The 25,172-nt window shown below is 44.9% G+C and overlaps 1 protein-coding gene across 1 annotated transcript in view; it reads left to right on the forward strand.

The window, feature by feature from the left end:
• Window positions 1-16,710: 16,710 nt before the first annotated feature.
• Window positions 16,711-25,172, forward strand: part of LOC142654633 (uncharacterized) — a 213,059-nt gene continuing 204,597 nt past the window's right edge. Inside the window, exon 1 of the mRNA XM_075828941.1 lies at window positions 16,711-16,825. The gene's annotated coding sequence lies outside the window, so the exon portion shown is untranslated. The remainder of the gene's footprint in view (window positions 16,826-25,172) is intronic.

Raw genomic sequence — 25,172 nt, forward strand, 5'->3', positions numbered from 1 at the left:
CAGAGGAGAAGGACAGATCAATCCCCAACTTCATACAGAAGGCTCTCCAAAACAATGAAACAAATTGTACCCCTCTGTCCGAAACAATATTGACAGGGACCCCATGGAGACGCAGGATGTGTTTGACAAACAAGGTAGCCAACATTTTGGCGTTGGGTAGTTTCTTGAGGGGCACAAAGTGGCACATCTTACTGAAGCGGTCCACCACCACCCACACCACCGACTTGCCTTGGGATGGAGGCAAATCGGTGATAAAATCCATGGAGATATGTGTCCAAGGTCTCTGGGGAATGGGCAACGAACGCAGTAAGCCCGCTGGTCGGGACCTGGGAGTCTTGGACCTAGCACAAACCTCACAAGCGGCGACGTAGGCCTTAACGTCTTTAGGCAACCCAGGCCACCAATAATTTCTGGTAATGAGGTGTTTGGTACCCAGGATGCCTGGATGGCCAGATAGTGCGGAGTCATGATTTTCCCTAAGTACCCTTAGCCGGAATTGCAGGGGAACAAACAGCTTGTTCTCAGGAAGGTTCCCGGGAGCTGCACCTTGATCAGCAGCAATATCAGAGACTAAATCAGAATCGATCGAGGAAATGATTATACCTGGAGGCAAAATACAAGCAGGATCTTCCTCCGAAGGAGGGCTGGCCATGAAGCTACGCGACAGTTCATCAGCCTTAATATTTTTAGACCCAGCCCTATAGGTAACCAAAAAATTGAATCTGGTAAAAAACTAACGCCCATCGAGCTTGTCTCGGGTTTAGCCTCCGGGCAGATTCTAGGAAAACCAGATTCTTGTGGTCGGTAAGGACCGTTACCTGGTGCCTAGCCCCCTCCAGGAAGTGGTGCCACTCTTCAAATGCCCATTTAATGGCTAAGAGTTCGCGGTTGCCAATATCATAGTTACTTTCAGTTGGCGAAAACTTCCTGGAGAAGTAGGCACAGGGGCGGAGATGGGTGAGGGACCTGGTACCCTGGGACAAGACAGCCCCCACTCCCACCTCAGATGCGTCAACTTCCACGATAAATGGCTCCATTTGGTTGGGCTGAACCAGCACCGGGGCCGAGACAAAGCACTTCTTAAGGACCTCAAAAGCCTGGACAGCCTCAGGAGGCCAGTGGAGGAGATCAGCACCTTTGCGAGTGAGGTCCGTAAGGGGCTTAGCGATGACCGAGAAGTTAGCAATAAATCTCCTGTAATAATTAGCGAACCCCAAAAAACACTGTAACGCCTTCAGGGAGGCAGGTTGGACCCATTCCGCCACAGCCTGAACCTTGGCGGGGTCCATGCGGAATTCATTAGGAGTGAGGATTTGACCCAAAAATGGAATCTCCTGTACCCCAAACACACATTTTTCGGTTTTGGCAAACAGTTTGTTTTCCCGAAGGACCTGGAGCACCTTCCTGACATGCTCAATGTGGGAGGACCAGTCCTTGGAAAACACCAGTATGTCATCAAGGTACACTACCAGAAAAACCCCCAGGTAATTTCTCAAAATCTCATTTATGAAATTCTGGAAGACCGCAGGGGCATTACACAACCCAAAGGGCATGACGAGGTATTCGAAATGGCCTTCGGGCGTGTTAAACGCAGTCTTCCACTCATCCCCCTCTTTGATGCGAATAAGGTTATACGCCCCCCGTAGATCCAATTTAGAAAACCATTGGGCCCCCTGAACCTGATTAAAGAGATCAGGAATCAAAGGAAGGGGATACTGGTTCCTTACCGTGACCTTATTCAGGCTACAGTAGTCAATGCATGGCCTAAGACCACCATCCTTCTTCCCCACGAAGAAGAAGCCAGCACCTACCGGAGAAGAAGAGGGACGAATGTAACCCTTGGCCAGGGATTCCTGGATATACACTCTCATAGCATCACGTTCGGGACAAGAAAGATTAAATATCCTACCCTTAGTAAGCTTAGCTCCTGGTACCAATTCGATAGCGCAATCGTATTCTCTATGAGGAGGTAACACTTCGGAGGCCTCCCTAGAGAAAACATCAGCGAAGTCCTGAACAAACTCGGGTAGCGTATTCGCCTCCTTAGGGGGAGAAATAGAATTAACAGAAAAACATGACGTACAACATTCATTACCCCATTTGGTTAGCTCCCCAGTATTCCAGTCAAACGTGGGATTATGCAACTGCAACCAGGGAAGACCTAGAACCAAATCGTACGATAATCCCTGCATCAACAGTACAGAGCATTGCTCCAAATGCATGGAGCCAACAAGGAGTTCAAAAACAGGGGTATGCTGTGTAAAATAACCATTAGCAAGAGGAGTGGAGTCGATACCCACTACCGGGACAGGTTTAGGCAAATCAATCAGAGGCATAGCAAGGGACATAGCAAATTCCACAGACATGATATTAGTAGAGGACCCTGAATCCACGAAGGCACTGCCGGTAGCAGACCTACCACCAAAAGAGACCTGAAAGGGAAGCAAGATCTTAGTACGTTTCATATTTACGGGAAATACCTGTGCGCCCAAGTGACCTCCCCGATGATCACTTAGACGCGGAAGTTCTCTGGCTGCAATCTTACGCTTAGGACAGTTGTTCACTTGATGCTTGTCGTCCCCACAGTAGAAGCAGCGACCATTCTTCCTGCGGAATTCTCTACGTTGTTGGGGGGACACGGAGGCCCCGAGTTGCATAGGTATCTCTGAATCTTTAGGGGAGGAACGAAGCAACGGAGCTTCGGGAGGCATCATGGGGGAGTCGGAGGAGAAAACACATAAACGTTCACGTTGTCGTTCCCTGAGACGTCGGTCAAGTCGTACCGCTAAAGCCATAACCTGGTCTAGGGAGTCAGAAGAGGGATAGCTAACTAGCAGGTCTTTCAGGGCATTCGACAGACCCAACCTAAACTGGCACCTTAAGGCAGGGTCATTCCACCGAGAAGCTACGCACCACTTCCGAAAGTCAGAGCAATACTCCTCAACAGGTCTCTTACCCTGACGTAAGGTCACCAGCTGACTCTCGGCAAAGGCAGTCCTGTCAGTCTCGTCATAAATAAGTCCGAGAGCAGAAAAGAAACAATCAACGGAGGAAAGTTCAGGGGCGTCAGGAGCCAAGGAGAAGGCCCACTCTTGGGGCCCTTCCTGGAGCCGGGACATAATTATACCCACCCGCTGGCTCTCAGAACCTGAGGAATGAGGCTTTAAACGAAAGTAAAGCCTACAACTCTCCCGAAAGGAGAGAAAAGCCCTCCAGTCCCCTGAGAACCGGTCGGGCAACTTGAGGTGGGGTTCAAGAGGTGCGGTGAGGGGAACTACCAGGGTAGCATCAGGCTGGTTGACCCTCTGAGCCAGGGCCTGGACCTGTAGGGAGAGACCCTGCATTTGCTGAGCCAGGGTCTCACGGGGATCCATAGTGGTGTCAGGGACCAGGGGTAGACTAGGTATGGGCTTGTGATTATGTAAAGGCAGGGGGTAGGGAGACAGACAAGTGAGCCCTAATCTACCCGCCACTCTGTCCCTGCCTACTTGCAACGACCCGCCCTAGGCGACGGGGTACAACTGGGTGGCGGTCCCTGCGCTCAGTAAGTGCACGACAAACACGACAAACATACAAAGGAACACAAGCAAGAAAAAGGGGCCGTTGCCCACGGCAACACCGTGAGCAACCAGAGTGGTGAACGAGCCGAGTCAAGCCAGGAGTGTGCGAGGTACAAAACGAAAAGCAGAAGAGTAGTCGGTAAGCCAGGGTCTGTATGGAGCAGGATCAAAAATAGCAGGAGCTGTAGCTGGGCCAGGAAACCACAAGGAAAGAATCACAAGCACCGAGGGACAGGAAGTGCAGGCTTAAATAGACCGAGGGCGGGAGCTAGCTGAGTCTGGCCAGGTTACGATAGGTTCTCCCACTCCTAAGCCTGCCAGCCTGAATGGTGGAAGCAGGAGTCAGTCTCAGCGATGTATTCTCAGGTGCTGACTGATTAGTTCTGGGAGTTAACCCCGAAGCTGTGCCTGGCAGATCCTTTACAGCTGCTACTACTACTACCACCCTTGCTGTCCGTTGGCTACCTCTACTACCACCAATACACCTCCACTGCCGTCTGCTACAAGCAGGCCTGAGGCCTGCCCCACCACAGGACTTTGTCCTGTGACTGTCCAGTCTCTTTTAATGTGCTGCTACTACTACTACCACCCTTGCTGTCCGTTGGCTACCTCTACTACCACCAATACACCTCCACTGCCGTCTGCTACAAGCAGGCCTGAGGCCTGCCCCACCACAGGGCTTTGTCCTGTGACTGTCCAGTCTCTTTTAATGTGCTGCTACTACTACTACTACTACCACCCTTGCTGTCTGTTGGCTACCTCTACTACCACCAATACACCTCCACTGCCGTTTGCTACAAGCAGGCCTGAGGCTTGCCCCACCACAGGGCTTTGTCCTGTGACTGTCCAGTCTCTTTTAATGTGCTGCTACTACTACTACCACCCTTGCTGTCTGTTGGCTACCTGTACTACCACCAATACACCTCCACTGCCGTCTGCTACAAGCAGGCCTGGAGGGCTTGTGAAAAGCCATTGCTTGTTGCTTTTACATCCATGTATGGATGAACCCCGGCAGGCATCTGCCACCATAAAGGGTCAATTTTTTGAGGGCTTGTCAAAAGCCATTGCTTCTTCTTTTACCACCTTATATGTATGAACCCTGGCAGGCATCTGCCACCAAAAATGGTTAGTTTTTGTACCTTTTTTAAAAATGCTTTAAGCATACAACATGCACAAGTGCAGTGGTTTCTGTTAGTTATCACCGTGTCCCATCCGTTTTCCTATAGCCATACATGTTGGCGTAACTTTGAGACTAACTTTGCCTTAAAGACAGCTCAAAAGTACTTGGATACACTCATGGGTGACCTAAGAGTGTTATACAGGGCTTCTAGGGCTTTTAAACAGTGTTATACACGATTTTTAGGGGCTTTCTTGTATTACAGGTTCGGTCAGAACTAGTTGGGTCCTAATCGAACATTTTCATGAAATTCGGCGAACCAGCCGAACCGAACTTTTCATAAGTTCGCTCATCTCTAATCATAATATATAATTTCTGTAATTTAATATGAGAAAAAGGGGGGTTTGTGAAGGATGGTTTATTTGCTTATATTCTCTGTATGAAATTACATTATGAATTAGCAAGCAGGATGCCGAATTACTAAGATATGTATTATGTGAAAGTGATTATAATAATGTTTAAATGATTTAGTTTCGTGCAGCAGCCATCTTGTCTGGAGTTCCCATCTTGGTTCTTTTGTAGTGAATAGGAAAGTCATTGTTCCTTTAATACAAGTAATGTTGATTTACCTTGGCTCCCATACGAAGCTTGCAGAGAAGGAACAGGGAGTGAGAAGGTAGGGTGGCAAATATGCGTGTGGGAAGGTCTCCCCCATCTCCACGGGAACATTCTGCCCAAGAGAGATAAGGCCACCTGCAAACCTGATGTGTGAAGAATTATAATGATGTATCTGGGATGTATCTTATTGTATGCTTTTTACTGAATAACAAATACTGTCACATTGTCTCTGATTGGTTAAAGGAACAGTGTCATCACAAATTTATTTTTCATATGTTAAAGATGTTAGTGCTTTATTAAAAACGTTTATATTTATTTGTGTGTTTGTGTTTTACTTTTTCTTATTTTTACACTTTTTCTTCCCTATGGGGGCTGCCATTTTTTGTTCCATTTCTGTATGTATCGATTAACGACACATACAGACATGGAATACGGCAGCCACAGTCCCATAGGGACTGCGAACGGCTCCCGTCCCATCCACTTCTGTGTACGCCGTCTGTGTGGGAACTGCGCATGCGCCGTTCCCACACAGTCCAATTTGAAATTGGCGCCGTCCGGCACCATTTTCCTGTGGACCGGAAGTCGCGGCCGGACAGTAAGATTACTACTTCCGGTCGCGGCTTCCGGACTTGTGCAATTGGACCAGCGGCAGCAGACGGAGCGGACGGGCCGGAGGGAGCCGCGGCGGCAGGAGCAGGTAAGAGATTTCAATGTATGTTCGTGTTTGTGTACGTTTACTACTGTATGTTAACCTTCTACACTGTGTGTTAGCTCAAAAAATGGCGACACACAGTGTAGGAGGTTAGACCGTTCAAACCCCTCGTTTATCCCGGCACTAGCCAGGATAAAGGAGGGGGGGATGCTGAGAGCTCACTAGAGCGAGGGCTTTTTACCCAATTTTGCAATGCTGCAATTTTGGGAATAGCTCCATCTAGTGACCAGCAATGGGAAATATTATAAATTAGAATCTAATTTATAATATTTCCTGACTCGTGAAAAAAATAAAAAAAATTTGAACAATGTTTAATCACCTACACACTAAATGTTTAATAAAAAAAAAACAAACATGTTTTTCTGGCAACACATTCCCTTTAACCTCAAGCCTACACCCCTTCTGAATGATAGTATTATAGTTTGAGTTTGGAAATAAACCTTCAGAGGAGTATTTTGAGCATATCAGCAGCGTCTGTGTGTTTTCTTCTCCTCTCTCGATATATAGCGGTATGAAATATCCTGATTAGGATGCTGAATAATGGGGCCTGGCCTGAGAGTCTGTTTGGACTCGTCTAAATTTCAGTCTAATATATTTTGAGCCATTGATTTCCACAACACCCATAATAACAGTCTGCACATGCTGTGGGTTATAGTGCTCTCCTCTTATACCTCCTCCCTGTAATGTCCTCTGATATCCCATAATAACCGCCTGGACATGCTGGGAGTTGTAGTTCTCTCCTCTTATACCTCCTCCCTGTAATGTCCTCTGATATCACATAACATCCTGGACATGCTGGGAGTTGTAGTTCTCTTATACCTCCTCCCTGTAATGTCCTCTAATATTACATAACATCCTGGACATGCTGGGAGTTGTAGTTCTCTCCTCTTATACCTCCTCCCTGTAATGTCCTCTGATATCTCATAATAACAGCCTGGACATGCTGGGAGTTGTAGTTCTCTCCTCTTATACCTCCTCCCTGTAATGTCCTCTGATATCACATAATAACAGTCTGCACATGCTGGGAGTTGTAGTTCTCTTATACCTCCTCCCTGTAATGTTCTCTAACGTCACATAACATCCTGGACATGCTGGGAGCTGTAGTTTTCTCCTCTTATACCTCCTCCCTGTAATGTCCTCTGATATCTCATAATAACAGCCTGGACATGCTGGGAGTTGTAGTTCTCTTATACCTCCTCCCTGAAATGTCCTCTGATATCCCATAATAACAGCCTGGACATGCTGGGAGTTGTACTTCTCTTATACCTCCTCCCTGTAATGTCTTCTGATATCCCATAATAACAGCCTGCACATGGTGGCGCTGAAGCGATGTGGGATTATAATAAATCAGCATGGGGTCTTTTCTTAATGTTATATGTATCGTATAAAGCCTAGAAACCTCCTCTGAGTGACATTCTTGAAGAACAAGGCCGGGTTCACACGTAGCATAAATGCTGCAGATTTTCCGCAATGTCTTTATTTGTGGAAAATCCTCAGCATAAGGCTAGATTCACACGAGCGTTTCCGTTTTGCGCGCGTAAAAAACGCATCGTTTTTCTTACATTGCAATTCTGTGTGGCATCCGTGTACGGTGCGCGTCTGTGTTGTTTTTGACGCGTTTTATATGTCTGCAAAAAAACTGAAGGAGGCGTTTTTTTCCCCTCATCATTTCTTTAACAACTAGTGCGTGACTCACAGACAGCACACGGATTACTTCAATGGACTGCGTGGTGCGCAATAATAGGACCTGCAGTAACTTTCATGCAGCGGACACACGCTGCATGAAAAACAACGCATGTCTAAATAGCCCCATCGAAATACATAGGACCGTGCAATGGCCGTTGTTTTAACGAGTAACACGGACGTAAAATACGCTTGCGTGAATCAGGCCTTACGCTTCATGCACACGAACGTAAAAACGGACGTAATTACAACCCGTAATTACAGGCCCATAGACTTCTATTGGCCAAGGGTACCTTCCCGTTTTTTTATGGGAAGGTGCCCGTGCCGTTGAAAAATATGGAACATGTCCTATTTCAGGCCGTAATTACGGCACAGATCCAAGTAATAAACCTGAAAGCACTCTAGTAATCCTTGAGGGTGATTTTCAAAATTATTTTATTGTATTCAATATCGTGAATAATATTCATATGGTTTAGAGCGATTTTGCTGAACGTTTCGGCCTAGCCTAGGCCTTTTTCACAATCGCTATAGATACAAAATAAACAGTCATATAATACATATATCTTATAAAGTAATACAACAAAATAAACAACTGAATGAAATCATTCAATGAAATAATATAATTTGAAAAAAATCCATATCTAGCAATGGTATAAGATGAAGAAAATGGCCATTATCAACGATAAATATGCATAATATGTTTATTATATAAATATCCATATTATATATAGCAAAGGTATTTCCTTTACAAGGTATTTCTTCATAATCATAATAGGGAGAACTTAATCTAAGATGGAGAAATTAATATTAATTCTGAACAAACATTGTGTCAACTAAGTTGTGGCAGTGACGATTGAAAATTGGAAAATTATATGGAGAAGGGGTATCAATACGATGTCCCCTTAGACCAAGGGTTAGTTCCACTTGTACTCTAGTCACCTTAGATGTAAATAGTCTTTATACCTCCATAACCCACCAAAAGGGAATTCAGGCAGTTACACACCTTCTCAAATCAACCACGATGAACGCGGATTCGATATCCCTGTGTCTTCAATTACTCAATCTGATTCTACATGAAAACTTATTTTTATTTGGAGATGATTACTATGTACAAGTTTGCGGGACAGCTATGGGCTCAAACGTAGCACCACCTTATGCCAATGCATACATGTCTCTCTTTGAAGAAGAATATATATATAAAAATTCCCTATTCATACAACATGCTATATGCTGGCATAGATATATTGATGATATCTTCTGCATATGGGATGGTCCCCAAGGGTCTCTAGATAATTTCTTTGATTTCATTAATCAAATTAGAGAGGAATTGAAGTTTACTTTGAGTCTTAGTAAAGAAAGCATTTGCTTTCTGGATACTACCATTACAAAGGATGATGATGGATTTCTCACCACGGATCTTTATTCCAAACCAACAGACAAAAATAGTCTGTTACATTACAAAAGCAGCCACCCAAGAAGTACGATACGATCTTTACCAAGATCACAATTTACAAGAGTCTCTAGGATTGTATCCAATATTGATATGAAAACTATTAGGATTACAACAAATGTCCAAAAAATTTGAGGAGAGAGGTTACCCTACATCACTTTTATCACAGGAATTAGACAGATCACTCACGACTAACAGGGCTACATCACCAACAAAAAAAAAACATATCAGAGCAGATTTCCGCTAGTACTTACCTATCATCCGATAATACCTAAATTATACCAGAGCATTCGGAGACATTGGTCAGCATTACATACTGCCTATCCTCAAATAACAGAATTTGCTAATCCAGTGATGATGTGCTCTAAAAGATCACCAAACATTCGGGATCGCCTCATTAGAGCTGACATCGGCAGCTTCATGAGGGTTCCCAGACAAATTTTTTTACAAACTAAACGCAATGGTACCTTTCCTTGTCTACATTGTGCATGTTGTTCGAATATCATCAAGGGTGACAAGATTCAACACCCACACAACAATAGGACCTTTCCGATAAAAGGTTTTTTCTCAGGTGACTCCAATTTTGTGATTTATTTAATCAAATGTCCATGTGGTCTTGTCTATGTGGGTGAGAGCACACAGCATATTAGGGATCGGTTGTCCAGTCACAAATCCACTATAAGATGCAAAAAAACTTGGCTACCCCTTCCGGACCACTTTGAGAAATGTAATCATAATCTCTCTCAATTAAAATTTCAGGTCATCGAACAGGTACATAGACCCAGAAGGGGTGGCAACCATATTAATTTATGAAAAAAGAGAGAATCATACTGGATACATACACTCGAGACTCTATCTCCTAAGGGCCTTAATAGGAAATATGATCTTTTATCCTAAAATTGTCCGTTGTTCCTGTTAATAATGTTATATATCTGTTTCTTTCCAGGCACGCTAGGAAAACACAAGATCGATTAGATGACCAGATACAGGTACCATAAAACCGGTTCACTTTTCTTTATTGTTCCTTTTTCTCCTTATTTCCGCACATATGATTATCCATAAATATTTTCATTTTGTTCTTCTCCCTTCTTTTTCTTTTTTCCATACATGCTGGTTTCATTTTCCTTTATCCCTTCATTATACGGACCACCACATTTAAAATTATTCACAAGACATCTGATATATATCATAGATGTTTCTCTCATTTCTCTACTTGTTGCTATACTAGGATTATTAGAGCCCTGTATTTTATTCATGATCATATACAATTCCAGTGTACTATACGGACCATCATACCGAACCTTACTTATTATACTAGGATTGCTTGAATCCTCTACAATAGACGTCATTCACTATTACAGTAGTGTTATCTCAGCGTTACCTACTTCCAGTGTCCCCAGCTCGTAATTACGTCCAGACAAATGTCTAAGGGTATGTGCACACGATAGCAGGCATTTACGTGTGAAAAGACAGACTGTTTTCAAGAGAAAACAGCTGCCTCGTTTCACACGTATATGCTCCTCCTCGCATTTTGCGAGGCGTCTGAGACGCTCGTAAATCTTGAGCTGTGCTTCATTGAGTTCAATGAAGAACGGCTCAAATTACGTGGCAAAGAAGTGTCCTGCACTTCTTTGCCGAAGCAGTCAATTTACACGTCGTCGTTTGACAGCTGTCAAACGACGACGCGTAAATTACAGGTCGTCGGCACAGTACGTCGGCAAACCCATTCAAATGAATGGGCAGATGTTTGCCGACATATTTGGAGCCTTATTTTCAGACGTAAAACGAAGCATAATACGCCTCGTTTACGTCTGAAAATAGGTCGTGTGAACCCAGCCTTACACCCTATCCAGCTTGCGTTCCAAATACACAGCGTCGTTATGTATAGTGCGCATGCACTAAGTGCCGTTTGCGTTCCACGCACCGGATATCCGTGTTGGCGCGCTATATCAATACCTCCTCAATGAACACAAGAATCAGACAGAATTCTTACCTGGAGCGTCTGGTAGACGCCGCTACATCCCCTCATTAAGACAACATACAGGTATGCTCGCTCATGGACCTTCCAGTACATTATCCTTTACTTGATCTTTCTTTCTATTTGTTCCATCCTGTGCACGTTGTATACCGGTATTTTATGGTATGGTCTAAGGCACGGGCCGCATTATTTTCAAATTTGATACAATACAAAATTATTGTTAACCAATTAAATATTTGAACTACTATAACACTATATTACTAGAATAATAATACTACATTACTATAATAATACCGCTAGGTTTAAAATTTGAGATATTTCTCCATGTGCTTATTTCAACAATCCAGCTTTCCAGTTTAAGTGTCGCTAAATGCAGTCCGGCGGCTCAGTTAGCACACATGTCAAGATTGGGCAGCCCCTTTTTAGATAGTGCCGCAGTGCCCTCTGTGGATGCTGCTGCAGTGCCCTCTGTGGATGCTGCCGTAGTGCCCTCTGTGGATAATGCAACACACCCCTAGATAAGGCCACAGTGCCCTCTGTAGATAAGGCCACAGTGCCCTCTGTAGATAAGGCCACAGTGCCCTCTGTAGATAAGGCCACAGTGCCCTCTGTAGATAAGGCCACAGTGCCCTCTGTAGATAAAGCCACAGTGCCCTCTGTAGATAAGGCCACAGTGCCCTCTGTAGATACTGCCACAGTGCCCTCTGTAGATAATGCAACACACCCCTAAATAATGCCAGTGTCCTCTTCAGATACTGCCACACACCCACTTGTAGATAATGCCACAGTGCACTCTGTAGAGGCTGCCACAATGCCCTCTGTAGTGGCTGCCACAGTGCCCTCTGTAGAGGCTGCCACAGTGCCCTCTGTAGAGGCTGCCCCAGTGCCCTCTGTAGAGGCTGCTTCAGTGCCCTATGTAGAGGCTGCCCCAGTGCCCTCTGTGGATGCTGCTGCAGTGCCCTCTGTGGATGCTGCCGTAGTGCCCTCTGTGGATAATGCAACACACCCCTAGATAAGGCCACAGTGCCCTCTGTAGATAAGGCCACAGTGCCCTCTGTAGATAAGGCCACAGTGCCCTCTGTAGATAAGGCCACAGTGCCCTCTGTAGATAAGGCCACAGTGCCCTCTGTAGATAAAGCCACAGTGCCCTCTGTAGATAAGGCCACAGTGCCCTCTGTAGATACTGCCACAGTGCCCTCTGTAGATAATGCAACACACCCCTAAATAATGCCAGTGTCCTCTTCAGATACTGCCACACACCCACTTGTAGATAATGCCACAGTGCACTCTGTAGAGGCTGCCACAATGCCCTCTGTAGTGGCTGCCACAGTGCCCTCTGTAGAGGCTGCCACAGTGCCCTCTGTAGAGGCTGCCCCAGTGCCCTCTGTAGAGGCTGCTTCAGTGCCCTATGTAGAGGCTGCCCCAGTGCCCTCTGTAGAGGCTGCCCCAGTGATGTCAGGGGCTTGCCCAGAGCTGGAGTCCAGGAGCAGAGCCGCTTCTGGCACTCTGCCTGGGATTCCAGCTCTGCTCCTGACATCACTGTCCATATATGGACAGAGATGTCAGGGGCAACCCCAGAGCTGGAGTCCCAGGCAGAGCGCTAGTAGGCTCTTCCTGGGACTCCAGCTGTGCTCCTGACATCACTGGGACTCCTGCTCTGGGGAAGCCCCTGACATCATTGTCGATGTATGGACAGCGATGTCAGAGGCTTCCCCAGAGTCCCGGAGCAGAGCCGATAATAGCGCTCTGCCCGGGACTCCGCTCTGGGGAAGACCCTGACACACTGTCCATATATGGGCAGCGATGTCAGGGAATTCCACAGAGTCCCGGAGCAGAGCCGATACTAGCGCTCTGCCCGGGACTCCGCTCTGGGGAAGACCCTGACACACTGTCCATATATGGGCAGTGATGTCAGGGAATTCCACAGAGTCCCGGAGCAGAGCCGACACCAGCACTCTGCCCGGGACTCATGCTCTGGGGAAGCCCCAGACATCGCTATTCATATGTGGACAGCGATGTCAGGGAATTCCACAGAGTCCCGGAGCAGAGCCGACACCAGCGCTCTGCTCGGGACTCCAGCTCTGGGGAAGCTCCAGACATCGCTGTTCATATGTGGACAGCGATGTCAGGGAATTCCACAGAGTCAAGGAGCAGAGCCGACACCAGCGCTCTGCTCCGCTCTGGGCAAGACCCTGACACACTGTCTATATATGGGCAGCGATGTCAGGGAATTCCACAGAGTCCCGGAGCAGAGCCGACACCAGCGCTCTGCCCGGGACTCCGGCTCTGGGGAAGCCCCAGACATCGCTGTTCATATGTGGACAGCGATGTCAGGGAATTCCAGAGTCTCGGAGCAGAGCCGATACTAGCGGCTCTGTGTCCCGCGGGCCGCAGATGACAGCCCCAGGGGCCGCATGCGGCCCGCGGCCCGCGTGCTTAAGACCCCTGGTCTAAGGGGACATCGTATTGATACCCCTTCTCCATAGAATTTTCCAATTTTCAATCGTCACTGCCACAACTTAGTCGACACAATGTTTGTTCAGAATTAATATTAATTTCTCCATCTTAGATTAAGTTCTCCCTATTATGATTATGAAGAAATACCCTGTATAGGAAATACCTTTGCTATATATAATATGGATATTTATCTAATAAAACATTTATCGGCACGTATATTGTTACAATACTTACCTTAAACATATTATGCATATTTATCGTTGATAATGGCCATTTTCTTCATCTTATACGATTGCTAGATATGGATTTTTTTCAAATTATATTATTTCATTGAATGATTTCATTCAGTTGTTTATTTTGTTGTATTACCTTATAAGATATATGTATTATATGACTGTTTATTTTGTATCTATAGCGATTGTGAAAAAGGCCTAGGCTAGGCCGAAACGTTCAGCAAAATCGCTCTAAACCATATGAATATTATTCCCGATATTGAATACAATAAAATTATTTTGAAAACCACCCTCAAGGATTACTAGAGTGCTTTCAGGTTTATTCCTTGGATCTTTAGTGTGGTTTTTCCAGCCCGAATCTCTATAGCACCAATACAGAGCGAATTAAAGGAGTGCATCCTTACATATTGAGGTAATTACGGCACAGGCAGGCCCATAGAAGTCTATGGGGCTCCCGTAATTGCGGGTGGCTACGTGTGTGCACCCGGAATTACGGGAGCGTTGCTAGGAGACGTCAGGGGATAGTCACTGTCTAGGGTGCTCAAAGAGTTAACAGATCTGCAGTAACTCTTTCAGCACCCTGGACAGTGACTACCGATCACAATATAGATAAACCCGTTAAAAAAAAAAAAAAAGCTCATACTTACCCAGAACTCCCTGCTTCTTCCTCCAGTCCTGGGATGACGTTTCAGCCCATGTGACCGCTGCAACCAATCACAGGCTGCAGCGGTCACATGGACTGCCGCGTCATCCAGGGAGGTCGGGCTGGATGTCGAAAGAGGAACGCGTCACCAAGACAATGGCCGGGTAAGTATGAATTTCTTTTACTTTTACTGCGGAAAGGGCTGCCCCTTCTCTCTATCCTGGACTTATAGAGAGAAGGGGCTGCCGATAAGTGTAGCACAATTTTGCAGAGTAAACGGGTCCGTAAATACTTGTGACAATGGACCCGTATTTATGGGCACGGGTCCGTAAATACTGGTGGAATACAGGTGACAAAGGACCCGTATTTACGACAGTATTTACGGACAGGAAAAAATACGTTCGTGTGCATGGGGCCTTACTATATAATATCATTACAGGGAGGAGGTATAAGAGGACGGAACTACAACTCACAGCATGTCCAGACCTTTAGCCCTCCTGCACACTTCCATCACCGTTTTCACGGCCGTTTTTGACGGGTCCGTGAACCCGTTTTAGCGGCCGTGTGATTTCCGTGTGCACTCCGTGTTTCTGAGCGCCGAGCATGGGTGCTGAAAGAGCAGGGTTGTTCAGCGCGAGTCACTGTACAAGGTACTGAAAGAGTTAATGGGCTGCACTGATCGGCGGTAACTCTTTCAGCACCCTGGACAGTGACTAGCGCTGAAGAATGACCATGCTCGGTGCTCGCAAAATACAATTTATAAAAAAAATCAGTCCTTACTTACCCAGAACTCCCTGCATTTTCCTCCTGTCCGGCCTCCTGGGATGACGTTTCAACCCATGTCACCGCTGCAGCCAATCACAGGCTATATTGGCGGTCAGGCAAGTCTGGATGACGTCAGAAGGCCGTCCTCTAGGGATGACGCTTCATCCCATGTGACTGCCTCTGCAGCCAATCACAGGCTGCCGCGTCAGAAAGAAAGGCCGGATTGGAGGAAGAAGAGGGACTCGTCACCAAGACAACGACTGGGTACGTATGAACTGCTTTTTATTTTATTTTTAATCAGCAGCCTCTTCTCTCTATAAGTGCTGGATAGAGACAAGTGGCTGCCGATTAGTGTAATATATCTGTAATGTACTTCTGCCCGCTTGGCCGTTGCTAGGCAACGGCTCCGTCACACACGGACGGCACACGGATGCCTTCCGTGTGCCTTCAGTTTTTTTGACGGCCCCATTGACTTGCATGGGCCTCACGGTCACGGAATCTCGGACCAAAGTAGGACATGCTCTACTTTTGATCGGAACGGAGCAACGGGACCGTCAAAAAAACTGAAGTGTGCATGGCCCCATTGAAATGAATGGGTCAGGGTGCTAGCCGTCAGAAAAACGGCTAGCACCCTGAAGAAAAAGACTGAAGTGGGCACTAGGCCTTATTATGTGATATCATTACAGAGAGGAGCATAAGAGAGAACTACTACTCCCAGCATGTCTCAGCTGTTATGTGGTATCATTAAGAGGAGTATAAGAGAAGAGAACTACAACTCCCAGCATGTCCAGACAGTTTTTATGTGATATCATTACAGGGAGGAGTATAAGAGAACTACAACCCCCAGCATGTCCCGACTTATTATATGATTTCATTACAGGGAGGATGTATAATAGGAGAGATTCCAACTCCCAGCATGTCCAGATTGTTATTATGTGATATCATTACAGGGAGGAGTATAAGAGGAAAGAACTAACACTCCCAGCATGGCCAGGCTATTACTACATATTACAGTACATTACAGGGATGAGGGATAAGGGGAGAGAACTACAACTCCCAGCATGTCCCAGCTGTTATTACATTATATCAGAAGACATTACAGGGATAGGCATAAAAGGACAGGACTACAACTCCCAGCAGTCCCCTGGCTCCAGCTCTCACACAATTGCTGACAACCTATAGAAGAAGAAAACGCTGAATCTTTCACTTCTCCAGAGCAGAGGAACCCCGCCCCTAACAGGGATCCGCCCCTCATGTCACTTCATCATCATCATTTCACCGCACAGCACATTAGTCCCGCACCCTCACGGAGCCCCGCCCCTCATATCACGTGGTCATCATCAGCGGTCCTTTATCAGCCACATCTCTCTTATAAGCTCCGCCCTCCGGTCACGTGGTGGTGACGTCTCACAGGTCCTTCTACTACACGTCTCTCCACTGATAAGCTCCGCCCCTCTGGTCACATGGCGGTGACGTCATCATAGTTCCTTCAGCTATTGCCGAGTAAGAGGTAGGGAGCATCGCTGGTCAGTTGTTCTCTCTGTTATCAGCCATCCCTGTATGAGTGTGTGTAGAGAGCTGTCAATCATTGAGTGAACCTCAGAGAGCGGTAAGTTGTTGTTTCTGGTCTTTGTAGTGGTCGGATGTTTTGTGGGACGAGTCGTATTTTGTAATGACATATTATTAGGTACCTACAACTTATTCATTAACTTTTATACATTTTTTGTTAATGTCGGTCACCGTGCGGTTTAAGGGAATGTTCACACGTAGCGAATACGACCCACAACACGCAAGGAAATCCGGCCGAATATTCCGCTGGAATGTCTACTAGAAAAATACAGCAAGGCCGATACTCACCTGTCCGAGCGTTACCATAGCAACACGTCCCTGCTCTTCCGGCTGCTCTGTGTCCAGGTGACCCCTATAATGACATGTGACCTCTCTAGTCTGTGATTGGCTGCAGGGGTCACATGACGCTTTCTTTCTTATATGTGCACCCTTTAGCGTTGCTGCAAACACGCGGTGTAGCTGCAGAGGATTCTGGGAACAATGATGTTTGTTGCGGAACTTGACTTTCCCATTGAAGTTAATGGGGAAATTCTGCAACAAATGCGCAGCGAATTCGCCATATAAATCCGATATTCTGCGTGTTTATAATCCACACCGCAGGTTAAAGAGGCTCTGTCACCAGATTATCAAATCCCTATCTCCTATTGCATGTGATCGGGGCTGCAATGTAGATAACAGTAAAGATTTTTATTTTATTTTTAAATTGCTCATTTTTGGCCAAGTTATGAGCAATTTTATATTTATGCAAATTAGCTTTGAAATGGACAACTGGGCGTGTTTTTTTTTCGTATTTCCAACAGGGCGTGTATTGTGTTTTTAACAACTAGGCGTGTTTACTTGTTTTACTAACTGGGCGTTGTGAATAGAAGCGTATGATGGTGACAAATCAGCATCATCCACTTCTCATCGTTCCCACCCAGCTTCTTTCACTAAAGACACACAGCGTGACGTCACCCACAGGTCCTTCAACCTTGGCGTCGGTCAGAGAAGATACATAGGCTGAAAGGCGTCCAAAAGGTTAATATGCTCGTCTCTAGGGAGTTTGCTATGCTTACCTGCACATGGTGATGCTTCTGCAAATTCAACTGTACGCCTGGAGCTGTGGTGTCTTCTCTCTTCCGACGCCAAGGTTGAAGGACCTGTGGGTGACGTCATCACTCCCAGCCAGCTTCTTTCACTGCAGACACAGCGTGACGTCACCCACAGGTCCTTCAACCTTGGCGTCGGAAGAGAGAAGGACCTGTGGGTGACGTCACGCTGTGTCTGCAGTGAAAGAAGCTGGCTGGGAGTGATGACGTCACCCACAGGTCCTTCAACCTTGGCGTCGGAAGAGAGAAGACACCACAGCTCCAGGCGTACAGTTGAATTTGCAGAAGCATCACCATGTGCAGGTAAGCATAGCAAACTCCCTAGAGACCAGCATATTAACCTTTTGGACGCCTTTCAGCCGATGTATCTTCTCTGACCGACGCCAAGGTTGAAGGACCTGTGGGTGACGTCACGCTGTGTGTCTTTAGTGAAAGAAGCTGGGTGGGAACGATGAGAAGTGGGTGATGCTGATTTGTCAGCATCATACACTTCTATTCACAACGCCCAGTTAGTAAAACAAGTAAACATGCCCAGTTGGAAATACGAAAAAAAAACACGCCCAGTTGTCCATTTCAAAGCTCATTTACATAAATATAAAATTGCTCATAACTTGGCCAAAAACGATCGTTTTTGACAAAAATAATATAGTGTTCCTAGATTTAGAACTAAAAGGAATAGAAGGGGAGCAAGTACATTCTAAAACTTTCCGTAACCCAATATCCGGCAATACAATCTTACATGCCAAAAGTAATCATCCAAGACAGACCATCAACTCCATCCCAGTGTGTGAGATGTACAGAGCCAAACGCAATTGCAGCTCCCATAGATATTACAAATCGGAACAAGAACAAATTTGTGACAGGCTGCACAAAAGAGGGTACCCTAATTGGACATTAAAAAAGAAGAGCAGATATCACCTCAAAAACAAACAAACCAAGAGCTGCTTTACTATTCAAATCCAATCCCTCCACAAAATCTGATCCAAATAAACCAACCTTAATCCTTCAACAAAGTAACCAATCCACTGAAATAAAAGGAATTATCACTAAATACTTACCAATTTTGATGGAAGACGATCTACTGGAGGGCATCTTAAAAGATGGTTGTAGAATAGTTGCACGAAAAGCTCCTTCCCTTGGCAGCTCTTTTTCTCCCTTTTTCTCCTCTAATGAGACAACAACAACAACCTGGCTAGAACACAAAGGTTTCTTTAGATGTGGCACTAACCCTTGTAAAATTTGCTCTTATGTGATTCCAAAAAAAGTTTTTTTTCGATTCTGACGGCACCAATATGTTTTCAATAAAAAATTACATTAACTGCAATAGCGAGTCAGTGATCTACAACATCGAATGTGTTGTGTAATCTGAAATATATAGGATGTACAGGTCGTAAATTCAAATCCAGAATACTGGAACACCTAGGCTATATCAGAAACCCGAATATCACCAATATCTCTAATGTTGCGAAACATTTCATAAACCCATCATAATAGATTAACTACCACATTTAAATGTTACGCCATCGAAAAGATCTATACCCCCAAACGGGGGGGGGGGGGGGCAATCTTAAACATAAAATACTAAGGAGAGAAGCTTTCTGGATATACAGACTCAAAACTAGAGTCCCCAAGGGTCTTAACCTAAAGAAAGAGTTAATGTTCCACTACTAGATATGAATCGGTATTTGTCATTAAATAGTCTTTTCTGTTAATAAGAAAATTTCAAATATTTAAACTCACGAGTCACTGTACTAATTCATGCATCAAAGACATCTTTTTGCAATAGAGGTAATTCATATGATCACTAAGCATAAAATATTGTTCCAAACATAGAAGGTAAAATGCCAAAATTGTAACAACATATCTAATGCCACTTATATTGTACACCATTAAATGCTCCAATGATCTATACTATGTATTTATATTATAGTGCCTTTGATTGTTTATGTACTTCCCAACCAGTATTGAATTTTACTTTTATCAATACTGTACCATCATCTATGGATGTTTACGTGGATGGTTTCAGCCTCTTTTTTCCTACATTATTGTAGTGTGAGTCATCAGTGGCTCTCGGGGTTTACATCCGGCCAAATCGCACTCATCAATACAATTATGACACACTGTCAGAATCTTAAACTATCAGTAAAATAACATAGCCATGCACCTTAACACAAATCAATCATTTACTTGATCTTGCTATTCAATTCAATTTGATACTCCCGTGCATCAGTGCCAAATCCAGAAGTTCTTTTGCGTTCCAAATGACTTTCTCTCTGGACCGCAATCCAATTCACGTGTGTGATCGGATATAAACCCCAGTTGTATATTACCTGGTTTAAACAAGCCATGAATAAGGACGCCGCAGTCGTCCGAAACGCGTAGGCACCGCCTATACCCACAACCGCCTTTTGTACCTGGAATATATCTTTCCCATTTTAAATACGTTTATGGAATAAAATTGGAACGGAGTTTCCTTTTTTAAACACTTTCCTTGTTTTTGAGCTGGATCTATCTCTTGCATTTTTCCTGTTCCTATACCGTGTGCCGACACGGGGATCCGAGCGCAGCCAGCGGTGTGAATCTGCTTAAGGTGAGCTGGAGGATTTCTCCTACAAACATTTTTCTATATGCCATAAATGTCTGATATATGGGGGTCCTCTGACCCGCCTGGTGAGGTGAAGACTGCATCCAGGAGGAGAATGAATGGAGAGGTGAGCACACATGTACACGACTCTCTCCATTCACTTCTATAAGAGTCCCAGATACGTCCGAGCATGGTCCGAGTTGGGAGCCGCATCTATCAGACATTTCTGGCGTATCCTGGGGAGAAATGTCCGTGTTGGGAATACCCCTATAATCCAAAGAAAAAACGATATCTGGAGCAGCACTGTAGCCAAATAACCCCTCAGTGGGTGCAGAGCTTCAAAGAAAAGCAGGGAAGCAGCACTCCAAAGTGTAAAAAGGGTTTATTTACCACATCTCAGTGCAATGTTTCACCCTCTCAATGAGGGCATTTTCAAGCATAGCATAAGGCAGGATTCACACAAGCACATTACGTCCGTAATGGACGGAATGTATTTCAGCCGCAAGTCCCGGACCGAACACACTGCAGGGTGCCGGGCTCCTAGCATCATACTTATGTACGATACTAGGAGTCCCTGCCTCTCCATGTAACTACTGTCCCGTACTGAAAACATGATTACAGTACGGGACAGTAGTTCCGCGGAGAGGCAGGAACTTCTAGCATCGTACATAAGTATGATGCTAGGGAACAGGGAGGAAACCTCTAGCTCACCAGTCTGATGCGTCTCCGAACTCTCCGCTCGGATCCCCGCTACAGTTGGCGGTACGTAATAGGAAAAAGAGAGAAATGATCCAGCGCTGAGTCGTACTTTGATTAAAAAGGAGGGGTTACTTGAGGAATCTAGTAGGCCTCCAGGACAGGGACCATTTACTAACCTGAAAACTAAAAGTAGGAAATTACCGCCAGTGGGGGACTTTACCAATGTTGACCTATTTGTTGAACTGGTGGGTGATGAGTTAAAGCTATTGGATCAGGAAAGGGGTCGAATGGAGAATAATCCCGGTTAGAACGAGAAGCTCTGACCACCTTGGAAAAAAGACAATTTTGCTCAATCCTGAGTGCTATACCATTTTAAAAGAGAACCTCACAGGACAATTTAAAAAGGAGCTCTTAGACATGCTCCGGGATGCAAAGAGCAGAGCACTGATTAGTGCTAATGAGTTAAACTTTTTATATCCACAATTTCCTACTTTGGCTTGTTTCTATAGTCTACCCAAAATCCATAAAGGGTATCTGCCTTTACGTGGTAGGCCAATTGTATCAGGCATAAATAATCTGACCCAAAATGTGAGCACATATATTGATGTAGTGTTACGTCCCTTTGTCCTGAGTTTGTCATCATATGTGCGTGACACAATGGATGTCCTTAAACAGATTGATGGTGTCACGCTGGAACGAGGTACTTTGCTGGCAAGCCTGGATGTAGAGGCATTGTATTCCTCTATTCCACATGAGCTTGGCTGCCAAGCAGTTGAATACTTCCTTAGAACACGAGGTACTCCATATCTGGCTCACAACCAACTTATATTGCAAATGCTGCATTTTGTATAGGTGAAGAATATATTTGTGTTTGAGGATCGTATCTTTCACCAACAACGCGGCACGGCGATGGGGAGCCCTACTGCCCCCACCTATGCAAATTTATACCTTGGTTGGTGGGAAGAGACAGTGGTTTTTGGTGAGGAATTTTCTGACTGGACCTCATCGATAGGTCTTTGGATAAGATATATTGATGACGTGTTACTACTATGGAATTCTACTGTAGAGGACTTTAATGCCTTTGTGTCGGCCCTCAATAAGAATGATCTTGGTCTGAGATTCACGAGTGAGATTAATGATCTGGCACTGTCATTTCTAGATCTTCAGATCACTAAAACAAAGGAGGGAACAATCTGTACCAAAGTGCACCGAAAAGAGACAGCAACCAATAGTTTCCTACAGTGGAATAGTTGCCACCCTTATCCCCTTAAACGAGGTATTCCTAGGGGCCAGTTTATGAGAGTCCGCAGGAACTGTAGTTCCTTAGATGATTTTGAACTGCAGTCCATAGATCTGGCCTCTAGATTGAGGGACAGGGGATTTCCAAGAGGAGTAATTCAAAAAGCTTATGAAGTGGCAAGGGACTCTGACAGGACTAGTCTTTTAGTTCCAAAAAGAAGGAAAGAGGAGAAAATCACCAGGCTCATAGGCACCTTTGATACTAAACAACCAGAAATCATGCAAATATTGAAGAGGTATTGGCGTATCCTTAGTGCAGATATGGACCTGGTGGATCAGATTACTCGCCAGCCATCAGTTACGTTCCGTAGGGGGAAGAATATTAAGGACAGGGTGATGCAAAGTTGTTTTGATCCCATACCACACAAAGGAACATGGTTGGATAGGAAGGTCCCAGGTACATACAAATGCGGTAGTTGTAGAGCATGCAATTTTATCCAAAATGGGAGAAAATTCAAATGTGTCACGACAGGAATTGAGTTCGATATATACGTGATTATGTGACCTGTAAAACAGCAGGAGTGGTATATCTTATTACATGCCCATGCCCATTAAACTATGTGGGTAAAACCATTCAGCAATTTCGTCGTCGGATTAGGGAACATGTAGGGGATGTGACAAACATGAGAGATACTCCCATATCTAAGCATGTACATGATAAACATAATGGTAGAGCAGAATGCCTAAAATTCCAGGCGATTGAATTGGTGCGACCTCCTAGACGTGGAGGAGATTGGGATAATTTAATCCTTAGAAAGGAGGCGCAGTGGATTTACAGACTGGCATGTACACAGCCAGAGGGCTTGAATGAACAGACAAATTTTACCTGTTTCATTTGAATAATGTCAATGGCAGACACAATATTCTCTATGATTATCCTAGCATGGTGTTCGGTTTTGATACAGTTATTCTATTATGATTACGAACTCCTTGCTCAAGTGTAAAAGTACATACAAAAATGCTTCTCATCTATAGAATTGTTTGCACAGAGTGTAGATTTGACGTAAGGATGCCAGACTGTTGTGGTGAGTTGGACGATAGTCTTTATTCCCAGTCAAGTATTGGTAGCTCCGTCCCCGAGATTGGAGGGCTCAAGGCAGTAATGAGATGCATCCCATGACCTCTCATTGCGCCTGCGCGATCGGCGTGTGGCGATGTTGATCTTCCGGGTGTGTCAGCTGACGCGCCGGGGGTCACATGGCCGCGCGTCTTAGATCGTGTGGACGTTGGTGATTGGTCGTTTACGATGCTCTGCCTCAGTCCAGGGGGAGGAGCATAGTTTATATAAACTCTGAGTCCTCAGTGAAGCGTGCCGCTGACATCCATGCGAGCACGCTTCCGAGTGTGTAGCAGAATATCGGTTGCAATCATCTATCACTGGCATTTTAGCTAGATTACAATAATACATTGACCCCTGATGAATTGATACATAGAAACGCGTAGGGTCTAAAGAGAAGGGATTAGAGCGTAGGTGTCAGGAGTATCGTGGGGCAACCTCAGCACTGGGGTTATTAGGTATGGGAACGACTGGCTCCAGTGTATTCCTTTAGAGGTTCCCACCCACTGACGCACCAATGTGAACGCTGATCCACTATATATCTGTCTAATGCAATCTAGGTGGGTTCGCAAATGAACCAGTGATTGCAGTAACTATTTAATACATTTTTAAACCAGCACGGTTGGGGCTTTTTTCTCACAGTGGAGTACAGTGTATAGTAATATTATATTCAGGAGCACAGTGTATAGTAATATTATATTCAGGAGCACAGTGTATAGTACTATTCTATTCAGGAGCACAGTACGGTTCTATTATATTCAGGAGCGCAGTGTATAGTACTATTATATTCAGGAGCACAGTGCATGATACTATTATATTCAGGGGCACAGTATATAGTACTATTATATTCAGGAGTACAGTGTATAGTACTATTATATTCAGGGGCACAGTTTATGATACTATTATATTTAGAAGCATAGAGTGTGGCATTATAAGAAATTTAATCTTCATTTATAGGTGCGGAAATGTTGGAAAAGTGAGGAGCTGAAGAAATCTGAGCTGCAAACTGCAGAAATGGGCCGTGCCCAGAAGAAGTCTGGACCGGATGGAGAAAAAAAGAGAAAAATAATCTGAGACATCACCTGTGAGTCACTGAATGTAAATTTTTATTCACCCTGTGACTGATCAGTACTGTAGTCACTGTATGATCTGCAACGAGATGACGGATGGTAGCATTCTTTTTTGTTAAATAGCAACTCCCAGCATAACCTAGCCATCGTTCTGGCTATACTGGGAGCTGTTTTATGTCGTACAAATTTATACAGCAGGGGTTAAACTGAATTTGCAAATGATCTCTGTACTGAACTGTATTTGTTCTGGTGCCGTATATATGTACGGAGCTCGGTTCTGTTGCATATATGTACTGAGCTTGGTTCTGGGTCTGTATATTTGTACTGAGCTTGGTTCTGGGGCTGTATATATGTACTGAGCTTGGTTCTGGGGCTGTATATATGTACTGAGCTTGGTTCTGTTGTGGTATATATGTACTGAGCTTGGTTCTGTTGTGGTATATATGTACTGAGCTTTGTTCTGGTGTGGTATATATGTACTGAGCTGGGTTCTGGTGTGGTATATATGTACTGAGCTTGGTTCTGGTTTGGTATATATGTACTGAGCTTGGTTTTGGGGTTGTATATTTGTACTGAGCTTGGTTCTGGGA

Source organism: Rhinoderma darwinii, chromosome 1, assembly GCF_050947455.1.
Source record: "Rhinoderma darwinii isolate aRhiDar2 chromosome 1, aRhiDar2.hap1, whole genome shotgun sequence".
In the NCBI taxonomy this organism is placed as follows: Eukaryota; Metazoa; Chordata; class Amphibia; order Anura; family Rhinodermatidae; genus Rhinoderma; species Rhinoderma darwinii.